The following is a 22107-nucleotide window of genomic DNA, read 5'->3' as shown; positions in this document are numbered from 1 at the left end:
AACTCAAACATAATTTTGTGAAAATTAAGTAAGCCGCACATTTCCACATTACTTAGTGACTCGTGACATATCCTCAAATCACTTAAGTGACCCGCGGTACACTTTCAATTCACTAAAGCGGTCTGTGGCTTATTTATAAATAACTTGGGTGACCACCGCGTGTTGTGACTGTTGGCGTATGTCAACCAATGTGTCAGACGGATTGAAAGATCGGAAAGGAAGGCGGCTCCTTTAACTTGAGGTGGATGAGATGTCCTGATAAATCTCTCCGACCAGCCTTCCGATGTACCTTCCAACGTTCCAGCCTCTAACATTTGACGATCATTGCCAGTGGTGGAGCGGCTACACTACTCGTCCATGACAAAAGTTGGAACGTATTGGGGCATTCTAGGCACGAGTGTAGTCTCGGCTTAATTAGAATATATATAAAGATATCTAAGCATTCGTAGAGTAGTCAAAAAATTGATATACCAGCTGTAAATCCCGTGCGTGAGGTAGATGCAATGCGATCATGTTTATTACGCTCGTATCAAAAAAAAAAAAAAAAAAAAACCACTCTGGGAGTTATTAGGAACATGTTTCCAACAACAAGACCATGGGCGGAGATACGTAATAATACCCAGCGTAAAAATGGAGTCGACAGATCTAATGTATATGCGTATACATGAATTGACATCATCCTCATCATCATCATCATCGTGTCCCCCCAGCAATAATGACTGTGCCCCCCCCCCAGACTTCCAAGTCTATCCCCGCCTATGAACAAGTCCCGTCACCTGTAATTTTCACTCATTTTACCAGCCTCTCACACGACGCCAAAAGACGCGAGGGCTATATGACTAACACAAGCAATAACGTCTTCCTGGAGAAGGGCATAACACTGGTTAGGGGGAAAATGGAATCCATACACTACAGGCTCAAGGCAGTTACTTCAAAACAGGTAAAGGATATTTCACTGTCACGTTATCGATTGTGACCAACGTCCATTTTTATGATACGCAAATATGGACTATAAACGAGACCTCAAACTAAAATTCAAACACCGCTCTGCCCGCATTACACGTAAAAACCGTTGTAAGTTAAAATTTCGATTTCAGGTAAAACGTTAGAAATTATCTCACCTTTCTCACTGCCTGCACTGATCTCCCAGCTGACCATACCAAGCAGGTCTACCTTTTGATTGTCTGGAAATAAATTATAAAGGAAAAAAATTTACATACACAGGAAATATTCAGGTTTTGTTTACAGTCCGTCCTAAAAGTAAGTGTTTGGTCTCTAAGTGTGATATTACCTGAAAACGGTGCTTATTAGCCGTCAATCCCTTGCCGTATTGCTCATAAACCCGCGGTCCCGCTTGCTATCGTATATCTGATTGCCGATCGTATATCTGAGTCTAATTCATCTACGGATCCATTGACACAGTGATGATAAACCCGCGAGTCTCTCTTACTGATTAATCATCCATTCTTGGCTGTCTTAGTTCCATAAGTTTCTTATACTAGTCCTTCATTTGGCGAGTTTTTTTTTTCTTGCTTAATGGTGATTTACTAGAGGATATCTTACCAGAATTTCTTATTAACCAGCTGGCCCATTCACTGTGGTTAGGTATCTTTGGCTCTCTTATTCATTGACATATTATTTTTTTGTATTTGCTCATTAAACCCTTTAAACGGCAATTATAAATCACTAAACCCTCCTTCAAAATACCATATCTTTCCTTATGAAGTAGGCTTTCTTCCTATTTTCAGCAGGTGAAAACTAGAAGGGTATAGGGAAACGTTTTCCATTAAGAAATACAAAATGTCTGGAATTGTCACAGTGCTAAAATATGAGGCTTATATGAAGACGAAATATTTCGTCAATATCACTAAAAGAGTTAAGCGGCAGGTCCATCGCCCCGAATGATGAATACACCCATGGGACCCTTACCCATCATAGGGGCCATCATTCTAGTCATCGCTGACCAAATCGAAGTTTTTTCCTTGAAGACCGTGAGCCACCAAATTCATGAAATGGTATTTAAAAATTTAAGATGGTATATATGATCTGAAATTAATAAATATACAGATCACAAGGACTTGATGATGTACTGCAGTTGCGCCTTGATGGAGTGGGGGGGGGGGGGTACCGAGCTGAAGTCACAATATTATTGAACACTTCCATTCAGTCTAAAAAATTATTTCTTATGATTAAATACTACGCACTTTTATCACAATGTCGAAATCATCAACTTTCCTCTAAAAATTAATTATTCCTTTTTATTAATTATGAAATTGTTTTCAATAATTCTGAAACTATTATTTTTCCAATAATTATGAAATTACTATTTTTTTAAATCACGAATTTGTTTGCCTCATCCATTCTGAAATTAATGCCTTCATTAACACAAGGGTTCTTAACCATTTGTGCTCCACGGAACTTTTGCTCCAATCAGGCAAAGACCAGGGACCCAAACCACTTGCCATTAAGATGGAGGTAACGGTACCCCCATTGCAGAATAATATTCAACTCTCTAAGGAATCCTGGTTAGGGAAACACTGCATTAAAGTATATTTCCAGCATTTCTGCAAATTATGGGCGCGATCGATAAGGTACTAGCCTAAAGTACAAAAGGATGTTTCGATGCCCGGTTCAATTTTGTCAGAGGCCAGAAGCTTTTCTGACGAAGGGATGCAACAGAAACGGCGACAAGAATACAGAGGAAAAGATTGCTATCGCAGGGATAACGCACCAACCTTTCGGCGAGTATAAAGAAAGGTTGCCGTAGGAATCTGCAATAACTCGCACGTCCCGGTCGAATTAGTTCTCGGGTGCATAAAATGACCAAAAAAAGATCAATGATCAATTTCTGTGAGTTACGTAATCATGTATGGCTTTTTTGATGCTGACTCTTACCTTCCTGTAGCATTTAATAATCAGCCCCAGAAGTGGGAACGGGCCCTCAAATTCGTTAGAACAGCACTTTGCAATTTATCAAATATACGGGGAAGAAGATTGTTTTCTGAATGATGAGATAAACATGATTTTTTTCTGAAGTGGTCTGACTTCTTAGAAAAGAACGAGGCATTTCCAATTTAAAAGAGCCATCTTTGGTTCAAGTTAGACAAGAAAATATATTCACCATCGTCGTAGTCAATTTCTTTTGACATTAGCAGCGTTGAGGTGGGAACGCTGGATGGCCCACGGCTCGAGTGGCCCGACTCCTTCGGAGCTGATTTTCTCCTCTTTCTTTTCTCTGCAAGCTTCGCTGAGGGTAAAGAAAACATAGAATACTTTGAGAATTTCACCACAAAGAAACGATGAGGTTTTATTGTTATCATAATTATGAAACAAGAGTGCCGTAGTCAACATTTATCCTTTGCCCCCCCCCCCCCAGGTCTTTCACGGTGCCCTCATCGAACCATGGGTCGTCAACTGCACCGTGTCAGTATTGTAGCACTTCCGTTAGTTTACCGTTTTGGTTCCCTTCTAGAGCAGTATTTCTAAACCTCTGGCCCGTGGCCAGGTACATGACCCACACATTAGTGAAACCTAGCAGAGCGATTCGTCGTTTGATTTTTCTCATTTATTTCCCGCTAGTCGTGTGTGCGATCGGCGCCTTCTGGATACAGAAGTAAATTAAATCAGGCTGTAGGCTTTCAAAAGTTACACGAGAAACATTCCGCTAGAGTAGGGGTGGCAAACCTTTTACATAATTCCCCGCTTCTACTCCAGGATATGTTAGTTCCCCGTATAATAAATTTACAGTGTTAAAAAAATATTAAATGTAAGATGGTTTGGAGGGGGGGAGGGCCCTAGATAAAACTTCACGTGAAGTCATGTGCACTTTGGTGGGCTCTATATTACCATAACTTTTCAAAGGTCTATCTATAATCTAATAAAAAAATAAAATCCATTTCAAGCCCCCGCGACAGGAAATTTTTGGGATACTCTTCAATAATAAATATGCAGTTAAAAATAGATAATAAGATTCCTCGAGGGTCTCTCCCCCAAGGCTGGGGAGCTCCTCTCAGTCTCCTACATGGTAGCTGAACGCTTTGGCGGATAATAAAGCTCCTCATATAGGATCGCTAGGGCCGAGGGGTTTAGTCCTCCCCCCCCCCCGCTAAATTATCAGGGCAGTACATTTTTACGATACGAAAACATTGCGGCCCTCAACTACAGCTTATATGTATAACCCTCAACTACTCAACTATATACAAGGATGACGTCACTCTCCGCTACCATACGAAGGTTTTAACAACTGGCTGTTGCGAAGATATATTTCGGAAAGAGAGAAAATTCAACTGCCCCTGCGGGGAATCGAACCCACGTCCTTTCACTTTCCGGGTGAACGCCCTAGACCACTAGACTACAGAGGCACAGAATCTCTCAATCTTTCCTTGGAGCTCGTGTACACTGAAAGGGACCGTACATGGACGGCCGGACCAGACTCAGGCCAAGCTCACAACTGCTGACGCTGCCACCAGATGGCGACTTATACAAGGATGACGTCACTCTCCGCTACCATACGAAGGTTTTAACAACTGGCTGTTGCGAAGATATATTTCGGAAAGAGAGAAAATTCAACTGCCCCTGCGGGGAATCGAACCCACGTCCTTTCACTTTCCGGGTGAACGCCCTAGACCACTAGACTACAGAGGCACAGAATCTCTCAATCTTTCCTTGGAGCTCGTGTACACTGAAAGGGACCGTACATGGACGGCCGGACCAGACTCAGGCCAAGCTCACAACTGCTGACGCTGCCACCAGATGGCAGCGTCAGCGTCCCCTTCCGAAATATATCTTCGCAACAGCCAGTTGTTAAAACCTTCGTATGGTAGCGGAGAGTGACGTCATCCTTGTATAAGTCGCCATCTGGTGGCAGCGTCAGCAGTTGTGAGCTTGGCCTGAGTCTGGTCCGGCCGTCCATGTACGGTCCCTTTCAGTGTACACGAGCTCCAAGGAAAGATTGAGAGATTCTGTGCCTCTGTAGTCTAGTGGTCTAGGGCGTTCACCCGGAAAGTGAAAGGACGTGGGTTCGATTCCCCGCAGGGGCAGTTGAATTTTCTCTCTTTCCGAAATATATCTTCGCAACAGCCAGTTGTTAAAACCTTCGTACTCAACTATAGCCTTCAATTGTAGGCCCTCAACTATAGCTATATGCATGCATTCCCTTCAAAAGGGATTCGGCACCGCTCTCGTTTCAAGAAACACATTCATTGCTTCTGATTTTGTTGCCATATCCCCCCCCCCCCACATTGCAGTTCTTCGATATCCGAAGGGGGAGAGGGGGTGCACGGGTGATAATAAAATTAAATGACAGATGGTTTGAGAGGCCACACAGTGAGCCTTGAAAAAAATACAGAACTAGATAAACTTTCAAGGAATCTAGCCCACAGATACAAGGCCACCTTCATGGATGCCCCCCCCCCCCATAAACGGTAATGGTCTGGGGATGAACTACATATCGGGAGACGGTCGGGCAGCGGGCCATATCATTAAGAATCTGGTACGCACAGTTATTTTCGAATGCATGTAAATATGTACAATGTTGCTTCTCTATAGTTTTAGGTATCTCTTCTGGGATGGAGGGGGCACGACAAGAGACCCTGGTCTAGAGGGGGAAGGGAAGCCACAGGCAAAAAAAAATATTTTAATAAACCGCTCTATATATACATACTTAATTCTACGATTTCGGGTAAACAACATGGTGGCAATTTTTTCCATCGCCAAGATTTAATTCAATACTCAATTCTCATATAAACGCGTCAGTTAAAACGTATTTTAACGAACGGCCACGAAAAGATTGCGGATCAAATATTGAACTTCTGAAAATTGGGAAAGTTTACTCACTGAGCTTCTTTTCGATTTTCTTCTCTTCTCTCTCTGCTCTCTTCTCATCATTGTGAGACCTAATGTTCAAAATTCTTCTCATACCTTTCAAAAAGCCCATCTTTAGGGATTCAACTTGAACACAAATTCAGTACAACTTCTTTTGATAACCTTCAATAGTTTTTTCTTTTCACTCGTTATAACTTGAGAGTAGCTTGTTCACCATCACATATAATCGTTTTCTGTGAGGAATCATTACCTGTTTCACGCTTTTGCTCCCACTCTGCCCATTGTTGCAACACATTTTCTATTGTTGACCCTTTTTTTTTGTTCTAATTCAATTTTTTTTTTCCAACAGCCTCCGTCTGTTGCCTTGATTTTTTTTTTTTTAATTCCAAAATGTCGGAAAAATTTGGTTATTTTTTATGGAAAAATAATTACTTTTCTCTACTTTATAACACAGGGTTTAATACAATCATGGAGATCATAGCTGAGCATTACATTTACCTACCGTACTGACCAAGTCACCGGACGTTATTTTGTATATTTTTCGCTGGGGGTGGATTTGTTCGATGTCCTCGTGGGAAAGTGTCTCTGCTCCAACGTATGATCACAGACGTTTTTAGAGGCGCGACGATGACTAGGCGGGCTATTGTCCAGGGCAGCAAGTTCTGATGGGCGGCAATTTGCGAAATGAGTAGTCAAGGAAATCAGTAGAATGGGAGAAGATTGGAAAGATTTGGCTTGCCAACACGCGTTAAAACCATTAATTCGCATAAAAAGTGAGAGACTAGGTTGGTGAGCGACCAAATGAGTTACCCAAAGAGTTTGCAAGGATGTGACTGATCAAAAGTGACCTCGAAAGCAAGGGATAAGGGCAGTGAGTGACCAAAAGATTTACCTAAATCATGTGCAAGCATGAGATTGACCAATAGAGAGACCAATTCAGTGAGCCACCAAAATGAATGACCAGAGCAGTTTGTTTCTCGACTTGAGGGTCCGTGAGTACTTTGTAAGAGGTTCGTGGAATTATTTTCATTCACTGCAATCGTGCATGAATGACACATTTTGTGTTGTGAAATTCAAATTTATTCAATTACTTATGGTATGCAAATTAGGTAAAAAAGTACATTTTGGATTTTATGGGTGCCATTGGGCGACAAAATAGGCCTTCTGACGCTACAGGGAGTCTGCAGTGCCCTGACCTACACTACAGTGAATCTCTATAGAGAAGTGTTTCTCAACCGCCGGGCCGCGGCCCCGTACTGGGCCATGACATCATTCATACCGGGCCGTGACTGATCTGATGTTTCCCTTTTCTCCATTCATGTTCCGTTAATCATGTGTTTGACCGGGTCTTCCACTTACAAAAATAGATGAAACCGGGCCGCGAGCTTCCAAACGTTGAGAACCATTTCTATAGAGTGTGACACACCAAGAAAGTTTGGGAAACAGCGCTCCTAAGAATGTGTAGGCATGGTAGTGACTAAGAAAGTGTGCTAGCGTGGGGGTCACCCCCACGTGTGGGCATTTCATTCCGGTTATAGTTGGGCAACCAAAACACCAATCCATTTTTTTAAATTTGAAACACCCATTTTGAAAAAGTTCACCTGTCCGTCACTGGGGGTGTCGAGACCCATCTCTTATTTTTATCTAACGTCGATTTGGGGGTTTTGGTGTTGGTCCCGTGGCTCAGCGTCCACTGATTCGCGGGTTTTGTAGGGATTTGTTTTTCAGAGGGTGGACGAAAAACATCTGCTCCCACCCCCTGATGGGTCATCAGCTTTTTGATGCATAAACTAAAACGACAAAACTTTTGAAGGGTTTCACGTAGGAAGTGGGGCCGTCTTAAGAGCAGTCATGGGTGCTCGGGCCAAGAAATTTTTCTGAAGCCCTACCACACAAATTCTCGAAAATCTCTAACAGATGACATTTTTGTGAGACCCCCCCCCCCCATGCTTTAAGACGGCACTGATAAGAAGGTAGGAAGACAGTAAGTACCGTCGCCTAACCCAGTGGGTCGTAAACGATAGAGTGAATGGAAGGGTTGCCGAGACTCTCCGATTAAGGCTTCGTATTTTGTATTGAAATTAACTCCTTTTTCGCAGGCTGTCCCAAATTGTTTGTACAACGGATTTACTGTATATGAAACCATTGACTTTGTGCGAACATACTTTCACATACAAAAACTTTTCAAACGACGACAGTTACTTCAAATCTGAAAATATATTTTAGGTTTCATACACGTATGAAAATGGAGGAATTAACTTTTTGTAATACAGACCCCGTGTACTCAAAACCCCAATTAGAATGTTGTTGCCCTGTATTTCCTGATGCCAACAAAAAACCAAAGAAAACAAATATCCCCGACATATTCGAATTCGAAAAACGGAGGAAATTTGGATAAAAACAGCGTTAAAATTTACCCACATTTTACGCTGTTCGTTAAAAAAATTTTCTTCGTGTTTTTAAATTCAATTTCTCAGTGAATGTTGCACTTAGAAACGTAGAATTGTCTTTTTTTCCCCCTTTTTTGGCTTCAGGAGATACAGGGCAACAACTTTCGAATTGAGTTTTTTAGGACAGAGTGTTCATAGAAAAATTTAGATTTTTTTTTTTGTGTCACACTGTATTTAAATCTCAAAATTGGCCATATATACTACAGCCCAGAGTGCGGCCAATCCGTGAAGGGGCTAGAGATTCCTGGCCAAAGCTCGATGTGCTGATGTAAGACTGACCGGTAGGAGCCCAATCCATTTTTTTAATCGCCTACGTGTGATACATGTCTATATACATAGTAGCTGTATGGGATTAGATACTTGTGACAAGAGAAAAAACTGTAGAAAGAATTATATAAGCAGTTTAATTTTTTCTGCCAAATTTTAGAGAAAAAATTATTACTGCATCGTGACTGGTTTGATGGGTTGCCATAACTAACGTGGATATAATTATCACGAAAAAATACGCCAATTTCACGATGATCCTGAATCACGTGTTTTGTTATTGGACTTTGGCCAGGGATCACCGGCCACTTCGCAAACTGGCCGGCCAATTGTTCGGGTTGATATTTAATGAAATTGGGAAATTCCGGTGTCTAGCCGAACATATACAAAATATATGGTTGGCCACCACTGTGACGGGAAACGAGGAAACAAAGCTTCTCTTCGCAGAGAGCTAAGGCAGTTTATTCCATATACCTTCTTTTTACAGAATATACAATTAATACAATCATATAATACGCATACATGCCCACTTGCGATGGGAACAAGCTTAGCTCCCAACCGAAATGTTCAGCACTGTGAGCGGTGACAGATTATACTTCTATTACGCACAGGATTGATATGGTCGAACTCCCAGCTATTAAGGCTTCTCCTTTCAGCCACTTGAACCAACGAGTTATACACAATTGTCTATATATCAATAGACAGGTACATAATTTCCATTGTGAATCACTTCTACAAAAATATGGCTATCGTTCCTTCATACCGTGATTTGAGGTGTATAATAAAAAGATTATACCTTTAAGAACATAACCGAATTTTTGTTGCCGATTTCAGATCTCTGCGTGCTATTATCTCTCTCTCTCTCTCTCCGCAGCTTTTTTTCCCTCCTAGTAATTAGAATGCAAAATCAATATTTTTGAAAATTTATCGAAAAAAATGGCGTGTTTGACAGTAGATGAATCAGCGTTTTACACACACATATATATGTTGTATTTTCACGTATTTTTCGTACAAAGAAACGTTCCCTCATGTACGAGGTGCTGGATGTACCCCCCATGTTTTCGGATTCTTGGAATGTGCTTGAGAACGGTAGTGTAAATATTAGTCATGTCACGCTGTCTGTGCGTGTATAGAAGAAACCCATATAAACGTGTTTTGTTATTTTGTGGTTTGTCTTTCGCAAAGAGTTGGCAGCAGCTCTCATTTTTCTTAATATTATAGAATTGCTGCTGAGTCTACGTGCCATTATCTTAATTTAAATACTACGTTGCCGTTGCTAGTTGATGCGAAGTAAGACGCCTTCATATAAGGAGTTCTAATGCGAAGTACCGAGCACTGGGCTCTCGTCTTCGTTTCTCTACTTAAGCAGAGATATTGATCAGTCAATGGCAAAATAGTTGCTTAAAAACAACCACCGGTATTTTTTTTTAAATTATATATAATCATTTATATATAAAATATTTTCACTAATACCAAACAATATCAATATATTGTTAATAATTTTCAGGGGTTAAAACATCTTCTACCCCATCAGATTACACTTTCAAAAATAAATCTCGTCGATTGCAAATATTCCCAATATCTACAATATTAAACAAATCAGTTTCACAAAGTGATGAACACAACATAAGTTTACAGCATATTTTGCAATATATTTCCATTTAGACAAAAAATGATATGTGTATACACATGAAAACTCCAACAATGTCAATAAACCCATTCAAGGTGATTTCTAAACATTTGACAAACATATTTAAAAAATATCAGTTAGGATACATTTTGCGCAGAATTTGTATGGTCGAACTCCCGATTATGATCGAATTTGTTCTCGTTAAAAAGTATTGTCAAAGAGAGCAAAACGCCTCCAACGATAAAATTATGCAATCATTACGCTTCACTCATAGTTTGAAAAATTGATGGCAGCGCTATATAACAAGCATTACACCGAAACAAACTTCACGTTACGTTCGCAACACCTACACGCATATTTTCCAGCGTAGTCTTGGTCTGACCGCATGCTAAAATCTCCTCATTGAGACAGAGTGGCGGGCCATGATCTAGTTAGAAGGAGTAGATTATAATCTAACAGTGCTTGCCTATTTTAGGTTCTGGATAATTGATGAGTTATGCACCTGTATCTCACTCCAAATGTATAATTTGGCTTGTATAAGTCGCCATCTGGTGGCAGCGTCAGCAGTTGTAAGCTTGGCCTGCGTCTGGTCCGGCCGTCCATGTACGGTCCCTTTCAATGTACACGAGCTCCAAGGAAAGATTGAGAGATTCGGTGCCTCTGTAGTCTAGGGCGTTCACCCGGAAAGTGAAATAACGTGGGTTCGATTCCCCGCACAGAGGCAGTTTTCTCTCTTTCTAGAATAATATATCTTCGCAACAGCCAGTTGTTTAAAAAAACCTTCAAATGTATTATTGCATACTTTCCAATGCGAATCATCCCGGTGAACTATGCCTACAATACCGTTAGATAAATGGTGATTCTACGCGTACAATACGCGGATTTTACGTTGAAAAACATCCGAATTTCCTTGTCCAAGTGGGAATATATATAATTTCCCTCAACAAACATTTTTTTCTCCTGAGAGGTCAGATGAAGAGTAAAAAATTAAAGTAAGCACACGAAATATTACAAATACGTATATTTACGTAATAAATATGAAGTAAATTCTGCAAAAAATAATCTAAACAAATGTAATATACATAAGGGGTAGAAGAATCGAGGTTTTGTAAAAAATAATCGTGGACATCCTCCTGTTATTAAATATTTTATAATTGTTGGATGAAAGTTTGCACGTGAATATAGGACATTTCTTCCTCAATATACGGGATGTCCTGTAACTCCTAATTCGACCTTCATCGCGTCAACCGTTCGCCGTAGAGGTGTGGTTCTAATTTTAACAAAATGATCAGAATGTGTTTCAAAATCACTCTGTTTCCAGAGTGAAAATGCATTGTGTCACAAAGTAAAAAAATCTAAATTTGTATACGTGTCGTGCCCTCTGTTTTCTAACTTCCAATCAGAAAGTTTTTGTCCCGTCTATCCTGAGATAAACAACAAACATTTCACTTTTCTAAGTGCAATATTCGCTGAGAAATTCGGATTCAGAGTAGTTGGGAAAAAACAGTGAACCTTTTCCTCATTTATGCAGTTCTTTCCCACGTTTTCTCCAATCAGTGAATATTACACTTGGAAGAGTGGAATTTTTGTTGTTGGCTTGAGGAGAGACAGAACAACAACTTCCTTGGTGTATATTTGAACACAGGGTGTCTATATAAAAAGTTATTTTTTTTATTTTAATAGCTGTACAACCCTTTGCAGCAGCATGTACGACATATCTCAGTTCGTCACGCTATGTGGATACTTTTGCTAATTGGAAGTATACCTCTAGGATCAGCGGTTCGCCAGTAAAATGTCATAACCCATTACCTATGCACCATGCAAACTGAAGTTGACTTTAGACTCATTATCTGTAACTGTTATGAAAAATCAATTCACTTATCGTTTCAACAAATCAGATATTTAGTCACTAAATTCCTGTGCCAAGTTTACGGGTGACAATTTTTTATGAAAAAAGTTGTTACATTGATGAAATATGTATAATTTTTAAATCAGTAAAACGCATTCCAAGTATTATTGTTATTCAAATTACGCAAATAGTCATTATTCATAATTTACTATGTCATTCCCCCCCCCCCCCGTAAATAGTCATTAACACATCTTTCTGCAAATCTCGCCAAATTAACGACAAACTTCACATGTTTGGCGATAAGTAGGTGACGTCATCACGCCAAAGGAAAGGGTGGAATCTCGCGAGAATATGGAAGAACTTCATGGAAGCCTCTCCCTGCAGGGGCGTAGCCAGAAATTTCGTTCGGTGGGGGGGGGGGGGGACCAAAGTGACAGAACAATGGATTTGGTCATCTTTTTCCCTTTTTTCGGTCATTTTCTCACATTTCGGGGGGGGGGACCGCACCCCCAAGTCCCCCCCCCCACCTCGCTACGCCCTTGTCTCCGTCTGCATAAAAGTGCCTCCAGAGTGGAAATAGGCAGCAGTTTGTTGAGCTTTTGAACACGAGATCTCTTGTATGAGAGGAGTCGCTTTGTGTTTAGTATGATTCGTCAAGTATGATGAAGAAGATATCAGATTACCCAACACCATCTATAGCAGAGGGCCTCCCTGCGAAGCTCGTGACGTCACTGAGAAAGGTAATCTTACCTACATAGTCATTGGTTATACTACTAGTAAACCACACATGCACCTCGTACATATTCCTCTGCGGAACCTCTAACGAATTGGTACACGCGGGAATGTGCGTGTACGTGTAGTGAAATATGACGTGAAGTTTGTTTCTGTGTAATGCTTGTTATGTGTAGGGCTGCCATCTACCACCAGTTTTTCTAACTATAAGTGAAGTGTAATGATTGAGTAATTTATCGTTGTAGGCCTGTTGCTCTCTGTGGCGTGCCTTTTTAATGGGGAGATCGGCTCGCATTTGCGCCTCGAAGTTGCGAACCACAGAAAACCAACTTTAGCCGACCACCACTGCGGCGACGGTGGGGTTCGAACCCGGATGAAGCGAGTCCGTTACTATGACCACTCAACCACCACAGCGGCAATCATTGGATATAACAAGCCGACGCGTGCGACATCATTACATTTCTTTGCAGTATATCCAATAGCTATAGGTGAGATTACCTTCAACGGTGTTTCTCGCGGAAGCCTTCTTCTATAGATGGTGTTGGTTTAGCCCACACTAAGCCTGGACACCACCATTCGAAGTTTGTATATAAGATCACCACGTGACCTGTATCTTCCAGGACATACCGTATTTTCTCATAATTTTGACTGTCTCGAAATTTTTTATAAAAATGCCCCTTTTGTTCTCACGTGTTGTCTACGAAGCTTTACGTCGTATGAGCTAATTTCTGTTGCTTACTGAAATCAAAGGGCAAATTTATTTTCAAAAATTATAAATTAATTTAAGATGAATACGCTATTCATCTCACACACTAGTCATCATGAAACGCCTTTTCCGTAGAATTCATTTACTACGATTTGCAATAATGCTTCATTTTCACCAATTGACTATTTTTCGATGATTAGTAGCAATGATTAGCAACTCTAATATCATTCGATACATTATCTAAATGCTTCGTACTAACAACTGTACACTGTACCAGATACAGAACATCTCTTCCAGAAATAAAGTTTTTGTAATTTAGAAGAGAGAAATGCAAGCGATGAAGAAAATGTGCGTCTTGTTTTCTGTGTGTTCGCCTTGTTGTTCTTGGGCAGAGGAAAAAATATTACATCTGTAAATATTGCAAATGAACTGTGACAACATCATTATCATCGGTTATTAAAACAAACTAAGGAATTTATTTTATTTTTATTACATCATATATGTTAACAAAATTCTTGCTTTTCGATCAATCTTATACTTATCGTTCTTCATTTTAATTTTGTTTCTTCCAAATGGCAACGTTTCTCATTGCTTGAGAATATGCATGATGTAACAGCTGGACTTTCAGTGGAAAAATACAGCTCGTCTCCGATTTCTCCTTATTTATGGTAAGAGATTGATCATTTCGAAGATCCTCTGGGAGAAAAGCCATATCCTGTTACGGATATATTGTGGCCTCTCTTTTCCAACTCAGGTTTTCCGCCAATAAATTACTTTAATATAATCCGAAAGCCACTAAAAAGAATAAAACGATTCGTAAGGATTGCAGAATGACAAAAATCACTGATTTCTAACATTTAACACTAGAACCGCGGCACTTTCGGTATACCTAGAACCGCGGACTGGGTCAAATCGACCCACACTGTCAAAAAACGGTGTTTCATAGCGAAAACAGGAATTTATTTTCGATTCCTGGGATTTTTCCCCTACTCTTATTCAATGTTGTTCAATTGCATATTAGCTAAAAAAATGATGTAATTCAGTAAAAATAAGATTTAGTATACATTATTTACTCTATTCAGTCCAAAAAATTTTCAGTAATCCCATACTATGACAAAGATGTAAAATAAGCACGTCAAATTAAGTATGAGATGTTTCTGTAATATGATACTGTCAAATAAGTATTGATTTCTTACTGATAAGTGGAATTTATGATGAGCATGAGCAAATTTTTTTTTCATCATTCTTACACATTAATCGCATGTTGAAGTTGCACTACCCATGCAAACATTAACAGCTTTGTTTCCACATTTTTATGTTACCTGACATATCAGACTCGTTTATTTTTATTTATTACTATTATTATTATTTTGATCGCTCTTGAACAGTTACATGATCAAGAACGCACAAACGTTTCATTTTGCGCAAGGGGCAACACATATGATGAACGCAGCTCTTCAATAAGATTTGAGGGGAACTGCTTTCAAAAAATAGTTCTGGGCTTCTCTGTACTGCTCTATACAAAATCCAAGAATATTTTTATAGTGAGATACAGGATGTTGCAGAAAACATCTGTGATATGCCACCTTCAAAGAATATTTTCTGGGCATTTGATTGTTACAACAACGATCGTTACACTTTTGCATTGTAGTGTGAAATAGTTTCGGTGTGTGTGGAAGCTTTTTGGGGTTACTACTGTCAATATCGACTGCCAGATGAAACGTGCTGAATAATGAAAAGCTTATATCGTTCTTTCCTTGATAAATTGTCATTGTGGCACCATTGTTCCATACAACTGTAGTTACACTATCTTTATTGCACACCAGATAATATTGCTTTTCGATTTCGTCTCATCGTCTCTACTAAGCTCGTATTTTTTGGCTTTTAGCATTTGACCCAGCTTCAGTGTTGTGAAAAAAGGTGTCGGTTGAGGCATTTCTACTCTTGTTCTCAAATTGCTTGATCAGTTGCATCACTATGTGCTCTGAAAGAGAGAGATTCGTTGGAAGCTGATACTTCCCGAGATTTGGAAATCCATCCAAAACGTATTTGGTGCAAGCCAGAATTTTATTATTTTTCTGTGACATCGTTTGTCTCCAGAAATTTCAACTACACCTTTTTTCTAGAGTTAAACTTTTACTCTCCCAAAATCTTTCTTGAGTCAAGTCAGAATTCCAGTTCAAGTTTACAAAGGAAAAAAAATATTTAGCTCCACTTGCCATTACCCCATTGAAAAAAAATAATCTGCTCTGACAATGAATTGGCGTTGACCTTGAAAGACCTTTATGCTTCACTATCTTCATTTAGAAATACTGTTAAGAAAAGGTAACCACTTCCAAGAAAATTCTACACCCCTTTTTTCCTATGGAATAGTACGTTGGGTCGAAATGACCCAAACCGCGGTTCTAGGTATAAGTGCTTAAAGCAAAAACTTAAAAACTTTGAGATGTGATATAACACCTGAACAAGCATGCGGCAAGAAGAGGATATATCCGCGGCGCAAGCGAAGCGCGCCGCGTTACTTGTTGGTCGATTTTCTTGCTTGATTGGTTCAAGCAAGATGGTCATTCATGGTCATTCTTGATAAAATGACCACGATACCTGTAGCAAGAAAATCGACCAACAAGTAACGCGGCGCGCTTCGCTTGCGCCGCGGATATATCCGCTTCCCGCTCGCTCTCTCCCAGCGACCCCCACGCCCGAAGGGCGGGTCGCGGGGCACAGCTCCTTCGCTGCGCTCGGTCGCCCTGGGTAAATATTGACTTTGTTCAAACAGCACCAAGAGATCTGTAATTCAGTAAGGATAAAACCCGACGAAAGGAGAAAATAATCTTTAAAAATTCTTTACGGATCGATGCGACCCTTTTCGGGTGCCATACGAAGTACAGCCTACAGGTGTCAGAGCATGTAATATTATTTGTACTTAAAGATATAGGTATAGATGCATTTATTAATGACCTTTATACTGTTTTTTTAGAATATTTATTTCATTAAATAATAATTAATGTTATTCATATTAATCAAGTGACATCACAGTATGGCCAATCGCTGTCGTGGTTATAAATACCATCAAATACAGCGAAATTCAAGTATTTGATTCGTCAAAGCCGTAGTCAAGGGCGTCCGAATTCCAGATGTCAAAAAAAAAAACAAACAAACATGGCGCCCTGGTGGAAGAATATATAGCCAGATTAAAACGCTCATATTACCTTTACTTTAAATTCACCACTTCAATAAAAGATTATTTATCATAAAATTGATGAAAGGTTATTGTATATAACAATTAAAAATAGTTTCAGTGTGTGGCATGCTCAAAAACTAATAATTTAGTGAATATCATGGCTCCATGTCTTATTAGGGTTACCATAGCTTCTTGAGGAATTATGGGTAATATGAAACTCGCCAAACTTGTTACAGAGATTTCGCCAAGTTGGCAGGAAAACCGATTACGGAAATATACGCTTCGGGATGTGAGGGCCATGCTCACGTCTAGTGTCATCCTTGAAAGCTAGTTGCCAGTAAGCCTTTCAAGGAAATAATTATCTTTCACAGACAACTACACTGCTGGCCACCGTAAATGCAACACCCTGAAGGAAGCATGCAAATAATATGAAATTTACAACATCATTACCTGAGGTGAGATATGCAAATGATTAGAATTTCAGCGCAAACGCACATCACGCGCGCCTGTGGCGCCACTTCAAAGCGCTATTTAAGGCTTGGAGATTTCGACGATTTGAAGTACGGCAATTGTGTTTTTCTTGTGGTTTTTTCAAAAAAACGATCAGTTATGCCTCGTAGAAAACAGCGATCATCTTTTGATCAAGTATCCGAGTTGGACAGAGGAATGATAGTGGCCTACCGAGATTGTGGATTATCTTTCAGGGAAATCGGTAGTCGTGTTGGACGAAACCAAACAACTGTAATGCGGATATGTGATCGTTGGATGCAGGAGGGTACGACGGACCGACGTGTTCGATCGCATCCACCTCAGTGCACCACTTCACGTGATGACAGGCGTATTGTGCGTATGGCAGTGACGGATCGCTCAGCCACATCACGAACCATAGCACAGCACATTCAGTCTGTACCGCATCATCCAGTGTCTGCGCGTACCATTCGACGCCGTTTACAGCAGAGTGGTCTGTCCGCAAAACGTCCATTGCTTCGTCTACCCTTGACGCAGAACCACAGACGTCTCCGCTGCCAATGGTGCGATGAAAGAAGGATGTGGACGGCACAATGGAATGAAATTGTCTTTACTGACGAGTCACGCTTCTGTCTGCAACACCACGATGGTCGGATTCGAGTCTGGAGACACCAAGGAGAGAGGATGCTGAACAGCTGCGTTATGCACCGCCACACTGGTCCTGCACCGGGTATTATGGTATAGGGCGGTATTGGATATCACTCTCGCACTCCTCTAGTACGCATTGCCGGTACTTTGAAAAGCCAGCGCTACATCTCCGAGGTGTTGGAGCCAGTTGTCCTTCTTTACCTTCAGGACTTGCCCACAGCCATATTTTAACAGGATAATGCGCGACCACACGTGGCACGCATTGTCCAAAGGTTCTTCGTCAATCGCCAGATTGAATTGCTTCCCTGGCCAGATCGCTCTCTGGATCTTTCGCCGATAGAAAACATGTGGTCCATGGTTGCTCAACGATTGACCCAGATTACATCCCCAGCTGCCACACCAGATCAACTTTGGCAACGCGTGGAATCTGCTTGGTCTGCTGTACCCCAAGAACACATCCAAAGTCTCTCTGAATCAATGCCGAGGCGTGTGACAGCGGTGATCTCCAACAATGGCGGCTACTCTGGCTACTGATTTTGGCAGGAACCACACTTCACAGAAGTCTATAAATTTAATCATTTGATGCTTGGTCAACATGTTATCTACAAAATAAATATTGTTGCGATATCTCGTCTTTCTTGGTGTTGCAATTTGGGTGGCCAGCAGTGTATTTTAAGTCAAGCCGGCACAACCCACTTGGTAGATTGCCTATGCCGCACATCTTCCCCGGGGGGGGGGGGGGGGAGAACTGCGGTGAGTCAAGGCCGACCGTATTTACATCAGTAATGCTTATAAATTTGCTTTAGATCATTCTCTGCTTGTCAATTATCTGGACAACCATTAGAGCTTTTTACCCTCAACCAGCCCTATCTAGAAGAGAGTTCGTTACAATGATGGTAGCATGATATCAGTAGTATCGTCAGGAACATTACATCAGGGCACTGGCTGTGAATTCAACGAGCGGGCGCCATTTTTGATGACACATGGAAGTACGTACGACTTTGACCAGAATAAAAAAATCTGGCATCCTGTTTTCTCTGCCATCTATGGTTTTGAAATAGTACTAGTTGGTGGTTTTTCGTTATTTTTCCCTGAACAATAGATAGCAGCATAGATCCTATCTTTGTTTGATCTATGATCAATTACGACGTTCTTGATTTTCTAGGCAGCAAAAGCTGCAGCATTTTGAATTGGAATTTCAAATCTCTTCAGTAGAAAGCTGACAAACATGTAAATTCAGGGAAATGTGGCATTTGCCTATTGCTGCCAAAAATGATGCTAATGGTGAACAAAACAGCTCTCAAAGCAAACCACTCTCAAAAATCTCCGGAAAAAAGAAAAATTGCCGAGTTGCGGGAATTGGAGGCGGAGATGGACCGAAGGTCTGCAAGCGGAGGGGGGGGGGGGATATATATATATATACACAGGTCCATACCTCCTATATAGAGGGGCCCGGGCTGTTTGTTATGGCCAAGTTTTTTTTCTGAGGCTTCCCTACCTGGCTAGAAATATGCCTACCCAACAAGTTTTAACCAGCTGAGGGGCCGCGACGCATATGTAAGTCAAAACTCTAGTGTACCAAAAGAGGCAGCAACTCACATATGCGTTCACCAAAAATGGCTTCGAAAGTGCCAGCAACGCACATCTGCGTCGGAGAAAACCAGTTCCTTCCCCCATATCTTTTGTATTGCACCGGACACTAATACTTCCATGTCATACGCCCCTTTCCTTTCTCCATTTTTAATCTTTCAGACTGCCCCTCACTTGAAGATCTCTAAAATAAAAGGACACGGGAAAAGAAGACTCCTGGGGCACATGTACCTTCCTACACATTGATAACACAAATACTCATGCATAGACGAACACAAATGAACAATTGAGTGTTGTTTGAAATCGGTTTTCTTCGAGGATTATCACAAAGACTACTTTGGGTTGGGAAGGTATTAGGAACTCAGCAGTGAAATAAAAGCATTCTTGGATATCAGATAATTCCCGTCAACAAAGGGAAACAGATTTTCTTATAAAAGACCTTGATAGACTGTAGCATATTTCATTCTGTCAATTTATCAATGTCGCCAATTTTTATTAAACGTTGTGTTTATCATAGAAATTTTATGCAACCTTTCAATAATTGTGTATTGCAATTGAAAATTAAATACCTATAGCAGAGCAATAAAATCATGAGCGGAAACAGAGGGGACTGGTCGCCTCTACCGAGTGGCGTATGCAGGATCAACTTTCGGGAGAGGCATAAAAGACTTCGGGGAGGGGTGGGGGGCACAAAAATTTTCTTCCTAAGAAATTCTGAGTTACTACCCTTCAAAAAGCATTTATATTAACAGAAAATGGTAAATATAACATATAAAGAGTATTTTCTTTTGATATTTCTTTTTTTTTTTTTTACAAAAATTTAGTGAAACTTTCATAGGCGCCAACCCTATTCTCTGGCCAACTTACCCTTTGCGGGCAGTTTTTCTCGGAACGGAAAATAGGCTCCATAGACATAATACAAAAATAACCCCTATTTCGCGGCCACCTCTGTATGCGATCAGCGGCTAACTTGTCGTCTTAGAGGAGTTTCACTGTATAATTTCTTTTTCCTAATTTTTAATGGGCTTGGGGGGGGGGTCGGTGCACGGGTCAGCCGCCCTGCCCCTTTGCCCTACTGCCCTCCGTTTATCCAAAAATAAATCTGTATTATCATAGGCGGAGAGTGGAGGAGGAAAATACGCCCCCTCCCCCTCGTTCGAAGCGCCTGCATCCGTTTATGAATGAAATACAGTGTCAATCCCCTCTCTTGCGGACACCCTGCGGAACAAAACAACTTGTCCGTAAAAGAGGAGTGACCGTAAAGAAGAAGTTTTTCGTTTGTGATTGAGAAATTACTCTGTGAAAAAAATTCATCATTAGAACATCGGTGACAAAGTGTTCAGAGGTGGATCCTTTGATCTCAGATTTATTTTTCTTGTAATCCTGCACATAGTAATGAGCAGAGATACGGAAGTTCACGGGGAGGGGGTTCAACATAATTTTTAGGAATTTATTCAGCTTTATTAGCTTTGCGTTGAGATAAGTAGACCATTCTTCAAATATAGATTTAATACCCCGTATTACCTGTACAAAATACATTCCTATTCATTCTACTAGCAAGTTTGAAAGAAACATAACATCAGTACAAGTGAATAGAGATAAGGATTTTCCTTTCCCCTCTAAATCCCTCTTCCTGAAATTCTTTCTTTCCTGATAAGAAACTATCTCAAAAACGGTTATTCAGTTGCCTATAATCAATTGACTGCTTCATCACCTTCATTTTAACTTGCGACATGAAAACTTGAAACAATGTAAAAAAAAAAAATGAGTGACAAAGAAGAGCTTTTTTATCAAGCTCGGAAAATGAATCATCTAACATAATCCGTTTCCGAGTCGGAAGAGGAAGACATAAATGATGTAATATGAACTGGTGCAAACTTAATACAAGAAATCCATGAGAAATATGCGAGAATATTATTAATATTGCAAATGTGCCGCTAGTTCTCCATGCCTTGCAATGCGGAACATTTTACGGAATTTTTGTTGCCTACTGTATTTTTATGGGGACTTTTTCTCGTTCTTTTATTTTTCTACTATCGGTTCAATTCACAAATTTAATAATTACTACTTCAATTGTCTTTCTTATATTCATTATAAATTTAAAGTACTTCGTTTACCCCACATCTGTATGTTAGAGAAAATACTTAATAATAATAATACATTGAAAAGCTATCAAAACTCATTTTGTGAGAACGGTATGAACTCATGTATATATGTTGCAGTAAATATGAAAAATCAGTGATTACCCATAATCGCCAGTTATTATGCGTAATCACCAATCGCGTAGGTATAAAATAAATTAATTTTCCTACATTTATCACTTTTATCAGTGATTACGCATAATTTCCGAATGTATTTGATAAATAACATAAATATGGAACAAATCATGCAGAAATATCCCCAAATTCAACCACTTATCAGTTTTTCCCGTACTTGATGGGAGGAATTAAATTAAATGAAAATAATGTTATAATGATAAAAACATATAAATTATAATCTATCTTGTAATAATATCTTATAATAATCTATCTTATAAAGGGCAACAACTTTCTTGTTGAATTTTTGGGCATAGTATGTCCGTATAGAAAGTTAAATTTTATATTTTAATAACTATAGTACCCCTTGCAACATGAATGCGAGTCTGTTCATTCACGACTTCAGTAAATTTACAAATTTAAATAAAGCCTCTTTGAAAAGAACGGAACAATTTGCATAAAAAAAATAATCAGAACAAAAATTACAGGAATGTCCCGTAATAGGAGACAC

General features: G+C 40.0%; 3 non-coding genes across 3 annotated transcripts; 1 reads left to right on the top strand and 2 right to left on the bottom strand.

The window, feature by feature from the left end:
- Positions 1 to 4287: 4287 nt before the first annotated feature.
- TRNAS-GGA (transfer RNA serine (anticodon GGA)) lies at positions 4288 to 4361 on the bottom strand. Its single transcript has one exon. It is a non-coding gene; the product is annotated as a tRNA-Ser (tRNA).
- A 209-nt stretch (positions 4362 to 4570) lies between these two features.
- On the bottom strand, positions 4571 to 4644 carry TRNAS-GGA (transfer RNA serine (anticodon GGA)). The gene has a single exon. It is a non-coding gene; the product is annotated as a tRNA-Ser (tRNA).
- A 321-nt stretch (positions 4645 to 4965) lies between these two features.
- On the top strand, positions 4966 to 5039 carry TRNAS-GGA (transfer RNA serine (anticodon GGA)). Its single transcript has one exon. It is a non-coding gene; the product is annotated as a tRNA-Ser (tRNA).
- Positions 5040 to 22107: the final 17068 nt, after the last annotated feature.

Source organism: Pholcus phalangioides, unplaced genomic scaffold (genome assembly GCF_987345545.1).
Source record: "Pholcus phalangioides strain wild (caught in Gottingen) unplaced genomic scaffold, Ppha-v1.0 ptg000003l_1, whole genome shotgun sequence".
Lineage (NCBI taxonomy): Eukaryota > Metazoa > Arthropoda > Arachnida > Araneae > Pholcidae > Pholcus > Pholcus phalangioides.
This window is presented reverse-complemented; position numbering and strand designations above follow the sequence as displayed.